This window comes from Bison bison, unplaced genomic scaffold (assembly GCF_000754665.1).
Source record: "Bison bison bison isolate TAMUID 2011002044 unplaced genomic scaffold, Bison_UMD1.0 scf7180017864246, whole genome shotgun sequence".
In the NCBI taxonomy this organism is placed as follows: Eukaryota; Metazoa; Chordata; class Mammalia; order Artiodactyla; family Bovidae; genus Bison; species Bison bison.
The window spans coordinates 117,533-123,757 of NW_011494818.1; positions in this window are offsets into that span (position 1 = coordinate 117,533).

Below are 6,225 nucleotides of genomic sequence, written 5' to 3' on the forward strand. Positions count from 1 at the left end.
TCCCAGCAGTGATAGAATTCCAGTTGAGCTATTCTAGATCCTGAAAGATGATGCTGTGGAAAGTGCTGCACTCAATATGCAATATGCAATATGCACTCAATATGCAATATGCCGGCTCCCGGCAACTATATATATGTAAGTTACTTCAGTCGTATCCGACTCTTTGCGACCCTATGGATTGCAGCCCATCAGGGTCCTCTATCTATGGGATTCTCCAGTCAAGAACATTGGAATGAGTTACTGTACCCTCCTCCTGTGGATCTTCTCAACCCATAGATTGGACCTGCATTTCCTGTGGATCCTGCATTGCAGACAGGTTCTTAACCACAGAGTAAGGCCATATATATACTTACATTGCATTTCAGGCAGAGTCGGTGTAATTCCAAGAGAAATATTAGACAGATAAAGAGTTATTGTATGATCTCTTATATATATGAAATCTAAAATAACCCCAAGAACACAGATATAAAGAAAAGATAAGCATGTGGATGGAGAAGTTGTTGATGGGGGAGTATAAATTTATTAACATTAAAGATAATAAAAATTTAAATAATTATTTTAATTTCTGTCAAAGATGTTTAAATAAAGTGATGTTACTTTTTACAAAGAATTAATCATTTAACTTTTTAATCTCTGAATATCAAGTGGTCAAATATAGAGCTAATATTGAAATATTTTGAATAACATTACCACAGATTTTAAATGGTCACTAATTTAAAATTTTATAGCTTTACAGTCTTTCAGAAATCCCATTCTATTTTCAACAGTTATAGACAAAATGAATGTTTTTGAAGCTCTCCATTTGGGATAATCACGATGGTATGATCACTCACCTGGAGCCAGACATCCTGGACTGTGAAGTCAAGTGGACCTTAGGAAGCATCACTATGAACAAAGCTAGTGAAAGTGATGGAATTCCAGTTGAATTATTTCAAATCCTAAAATGTGATGCTGTGAAAGTGCTTCACTCAATATGCCAGCAAATTTGGAAAACTCAGCAGTGGTCACAGGACTGGAAAAGGTCAGTTTTCATTCCAACCCCAAAGAAAGGCAATGCCAAAGAATGCTCAAACTACAGCACAACTACACTCATCTCACACACTAGTAAAGTAATGCTCAAAATTCTCCAAACCAGGCTTCATCAATATGTGAACCGTGAACTTCCAGATGTTCGAGCTGCTTTTAGAAAAGGCGGAGGAACCAGAGGTCAAATTGCCAACATCCACTGGATCATGGAAAAAGCAAGAGAGTTCCAGAAAAACATCTATTTCTGCTTTATTGACTATGCCAAAGTCTTTGGCTGTGTGGATCACAATAAACTGTGGAAAATTCTGAAAGAGTTGGGAATACCAGACCACCTGACCTGCCTCTTGAGAAACCTATATGCAAGTCAGGAAGCAACAGTTAGAACCAGACATGGTTCTATTTGGAACAGACTAGTTCCAAATAGGAAAAGGAGTATGTCAACGTTGTATATTGTCACCCTGCTTATGTAACTTATATGTACGGTACATCATGAGAAATGCTGGGCTGGAGGAAGCACAAGCTGGAATCAAGATTGCTGGGAGAAATATTAATAACCTCAGAAATGCAGATAACAGCACCCTTATGGCAGAAAGTGAAGAAGAACCAAAGAGCCTCTTGATGGACGTGCAAGAGGAGAGTGAAAAAGTTGGCTAAAACTCAACATTCAGAAAACTAAGATCATAACATCTGGCCCCATCACTTCATGGCAAGTAGATGGGGAAACAGTGGAAACAGTGGCTGATTTTATTTTATTTTTTTTTTTTGACTCCCAAATCACTGCAGATGGTGATTGCAGCCATGAAATAAAAATATGCTTACTCTTTGGAAGGAAAGTTATGACCAAGCTAGATAGCATATTAAAAAGCAGAGATATTACTTTGCCAACAAAGATCCGTCTAGTCATGGCTATGGTTTTTCCAGTAGTCAAGTATGGATGTGAGAGTTGGACGATAAAGAAAGCTGAGCACCGAAGAATTGATGCTTTTGAACTGTGGTGTTGGAGAAGACTCTTGAGAGTCCCTTGGATTGCAAGGAGATCCAACCAGTCCATCGTAAAGGAGTTCAGTCCTGGGTATTCATTGGTAGGACTGATATTGAAGCTGAAACTCCAATAGTTTGGCCACCTGATGTGAAGAGCTGACTCATTTGAAAAGACCCTTATTCTGGGAAATATTGAGGGTGGGAGAAGAAGGGGACGACAGAAGATGAGATGATTAGATGGCATCACCGACTCAATGGACATGAGTTTGGGTAAACTCTGGGAGTTGGTGAGGGACAGGGAGACCTCGTGTGCTGCGGTTCTTGGGGTCGCAAAGAGTCAGACACGACTGAATGACTGAACTGAACTGAAGCCCAAAGTTCACTATTTTTGTTTGCTTTTGAGGATCCATTTGATTTCTCTACCCAATTACCTTGGACAGTATTGACTCAAGGACTTTTAGATAGTCTTTACTTGTTTGAACAGGCTTTAGCTAAAGAGCAGCTGCCTTTCAGGCACCAGAGCCTATAAAAATTGTCCAGTATGAAGACGACATTCTCCTTCTCACTGACACAGAAGAACAATGTGACCAAGCTACTTATGATCTACTTCATTATCTAGCCCAATGCAGCTACAAAATATCAAAATATAAAGCTCAGATATGTCAATGAGAACCTAAATATTTAGGATTCAAACTGTCACAAGGAGTTCAATCCCTGGGCAAATAAAGAATACAGCCCATTTTACAACATCCTTTTCCTAATACTCTTAGAAAACTCCATAATTTCCTTGGCATAACTGGTTATTGCCAAATTTGGATTCCCAAATATGGAGAATTACCTCTACCTTTATATAAATTACTAAGACTAAACAATCAGGACAAAAAATATTACAATGGGAACCTGGAGAAATAGATTCATTTAAGACTTTACGAGGGGGCAGTCCCAAGATGGCAGAGGATTAAGCCGGGGAGATCACTTTCTACCCCACAAATTCATCAAAGCTCATTTGAATGTTGGGCCACTTCCACAAAACCACTTCTGAATGCTGATGAAGGATACTAGGCACCCAGAAAGCCCATTCTTTTTGAAAGGAGGTAGGACAAAATATAAAAGACAAAAAAACAGAGACAAAAGACTTAGGGACGGAGACCTATTCTGGGGAGGGAGTCGTGAAGGAGGAGAAGTTTCTACACAGCAGGAAACCCTCCCATATGTGGGTCTTTGGGGAGTTTTGGAATCTCAGAGGGCAACATAATTTTCATCATCAGTTCTTAGGGTAAGGACTGGGCCTGAATGCCCTGGGACTATCTAAGGGAGCTAATGTGAGATAGCAACCCAAACCATGGGATCACCAGAGAGGTAAAAAAACAAAAAACAAAAAACTACACACACACACACACACACACACACACACACACAAAACATTCCTGCAAATGTTCTAACACACAGCTTAGCGAGCTCACAGAACAAAGTATTGAGCGAATACCAAAGGAGAGCTAGCTGGCTATGTACAGGCCTCTCCCCACCCCCATGTACCCTGCTGGAGGCAGAGAGGCAGGTGAGCGACAGCCAGAACCAAAAGGTAAGGGACTGCTGCAATCGTGGCGCCAGAGACAGCATCTTCCACCAAACTGTGACCAGGTTCCCAGTTGCTAACCACATCTTCCTGGAATCCAGGTTGGTTGACATCTGCCAGGATGTTGCAACTTGGGATCAGCTCCCCAGAGGAGACCAATGGCACACCTGAAATGGTGCTCTCATGGTGCAGCTGGGAAACCAATTGGCTGGGACCAGGGAGATGATTAAGACCTACTATTACCTTGCAAAATAAGACACTATTTTTAAAGCAAATTTCATATATATATATATATTAAAATTTTGTGATTCATTTTGTTTTGTCTTTTTTATATTGCATTTTTGAGTATCTAACATCTATTCTAGATTTTTAATTTTTGCATTTTGGTATTTGTTATCAATATTGTACCTTTAAGAATCTAATCTTCAGTATTCATTTTCACTTAGATTTGATTACTGGCATGATTGCCCTTTCCCTTTTGACACTCTATTTTGTCCTGCAGGTCACCTCTATTTCCAACCCCCCTCCCCCCTCCTTTTCTTTTCTATACCTAAATATGTGAATCTCTCTGGGTGTTCAGGACTGTGGAGAACACTTAGGGAAATGATTCCTGGCTAGATTGCTCTCTCCCCTTTTGACTCCCCCTCTTCTCTTCCTGGTCACCTCTATCTCCTCCCTCCCTCTTCTCTTCTCTATGTAACTCTGTGAATCTCTTTGGGTGTCCTTTGCTGCAAAGAATTGTTTCACCATTAACCTAGATGTTTTATCATCTATGCTTATGGATGGAGAAGTCTTGAGGTTACTGTAAGAGAAGGACTGGAAGCCAGAAGCAGGAGGGTTAACTCCAGAATGAGAACATCAGAGAACTCCCGACTCCAGGGGACATTAATAGACAAGAACTCACCCCAAAATCTCCATACTTACACTGAAACCAAGAGCCAACAAGTTCCAGACATACCACACTAATTCTTCAGCAAAGCAGGAACACAACCCTGAGCATAAAAGACAGGCTGCTCAAAGTCATGCCAAGCCCATAGACACCCCCAAACTCAATACTGGACACTTCATTGCACTCCAGAGAGAAGAAATCTAGCTCCACCCACCAAAACATAGACACAAGCTCCCCAACCAGGAAAATTGACAAGCCACTAGTCCAACCCCACCGACAGTAATCAGACCCCACAATAAAGAGGAACCATGAACATCCAGCCTACAGAAAGGGCACCCCAAACACAGCAATCTAAACAAAGTGAAAAGGCAGATAAATATTCAGCAGGTAAAGGAACATGATAAATACCCACCAAACCAAACAAAAGAGAGGAGATAGGGAGTCTACTTGAAAAAGAATTCAGAATAATGATAGTAAAGAAGATCCAAAATATTGATAACAAAATGGAGTTAAAGATAAATAGACTAGACACAAGGATTGAGAAGATACAATAAACGTTTAACAAAGACCTAGAAAAAACAAAGAAGAGTCAACCAATAATGAATAATTTGCAATAACTGAGATCAAAAGCACTCTGGAGGGAACCAGTGGTAGAATAATTGAGGCAGAAGAGAGGATAAGTGAGGTGGAAGATAGAATGATGAAAATAAATGAAGCAGAGAGGGGGAAAAATAATTTAAAAAAATGAGGACAACCTCAGAGACCTCTGGGACAAGGTTCAACACCTCAGCATTTGAATCATAAGTGTCCCAAAAGAAGAAGACAAAAAGAAAGGGCATGAGAAAATACTTGGGGAGATAATAGTTGAAAACTTCCCTAAAGTGGGGAAGGAAATAGCCATCCAAGTTCAAGAAACCCATAGAGTTCCTAACAGGATAAACCCAAGATGAAACAACCAAAGACACATATTAATCAAATTTGGACTGTAGCCTACCAGACTCCTCTGTCCATGGGATTTTCCAGGCAACAGTACTGGAGTGGATTGCCATTTCCTTCTCCAGCGGATCTTCCCAACCCAGGGATGGAACCCAGGTCTCCTGCATTGTAGACAGACACTTTACCTTCTGAGCCACCAGGGAAGTCCATTAATCAAACTAACGAAGATCAAACACAAAGAGCAAATTTTAAAAGAAGCAAAGGAAAAACAACAAATAACACACAAGGGGATCCCAATAAGGATAAGAGCTGGTCTTTCCATAGAAACTCTTCAGGCCAGAAGGGAAGAAAAACCTACAATCAAGATTACTGTACCCAGCAGTGATGTCATTCAGCTATGAAGGAGAAATCAAAAGCTTTACAGACAAGCAAAAGCTGAGAGAATTCAGCACCACCAAACCAGCTCTTCAACAAATATTAAAGGATCTTCTCTAGACAGGAAACACAGAAAAAGATTATAAAATTAAACCCAAAACAACAAAGTAAATGGCAGTGAGATCATGCTGCTGCTGCTGCTGCTAAGTCACTTCAGTTGTGTCCGACTCTGTGCGGCCCCATACATGGCAGCCCACCAGGCTCCCCCGTCCCTGGGATTCTCCAGGCAAGAATCTGGAGTGGGTTGTCATTTCCTTCTCCAATGCATGAAAGTAAAAAGTGAAAGTGAAGTCGCTCAGTCATGTTTGACTCTTAGCGACCCCATGGACTGTAGCCCACCAGGCTCCTCCATCCGTGGGATTTTCCAGGCAAGAGTACTGGA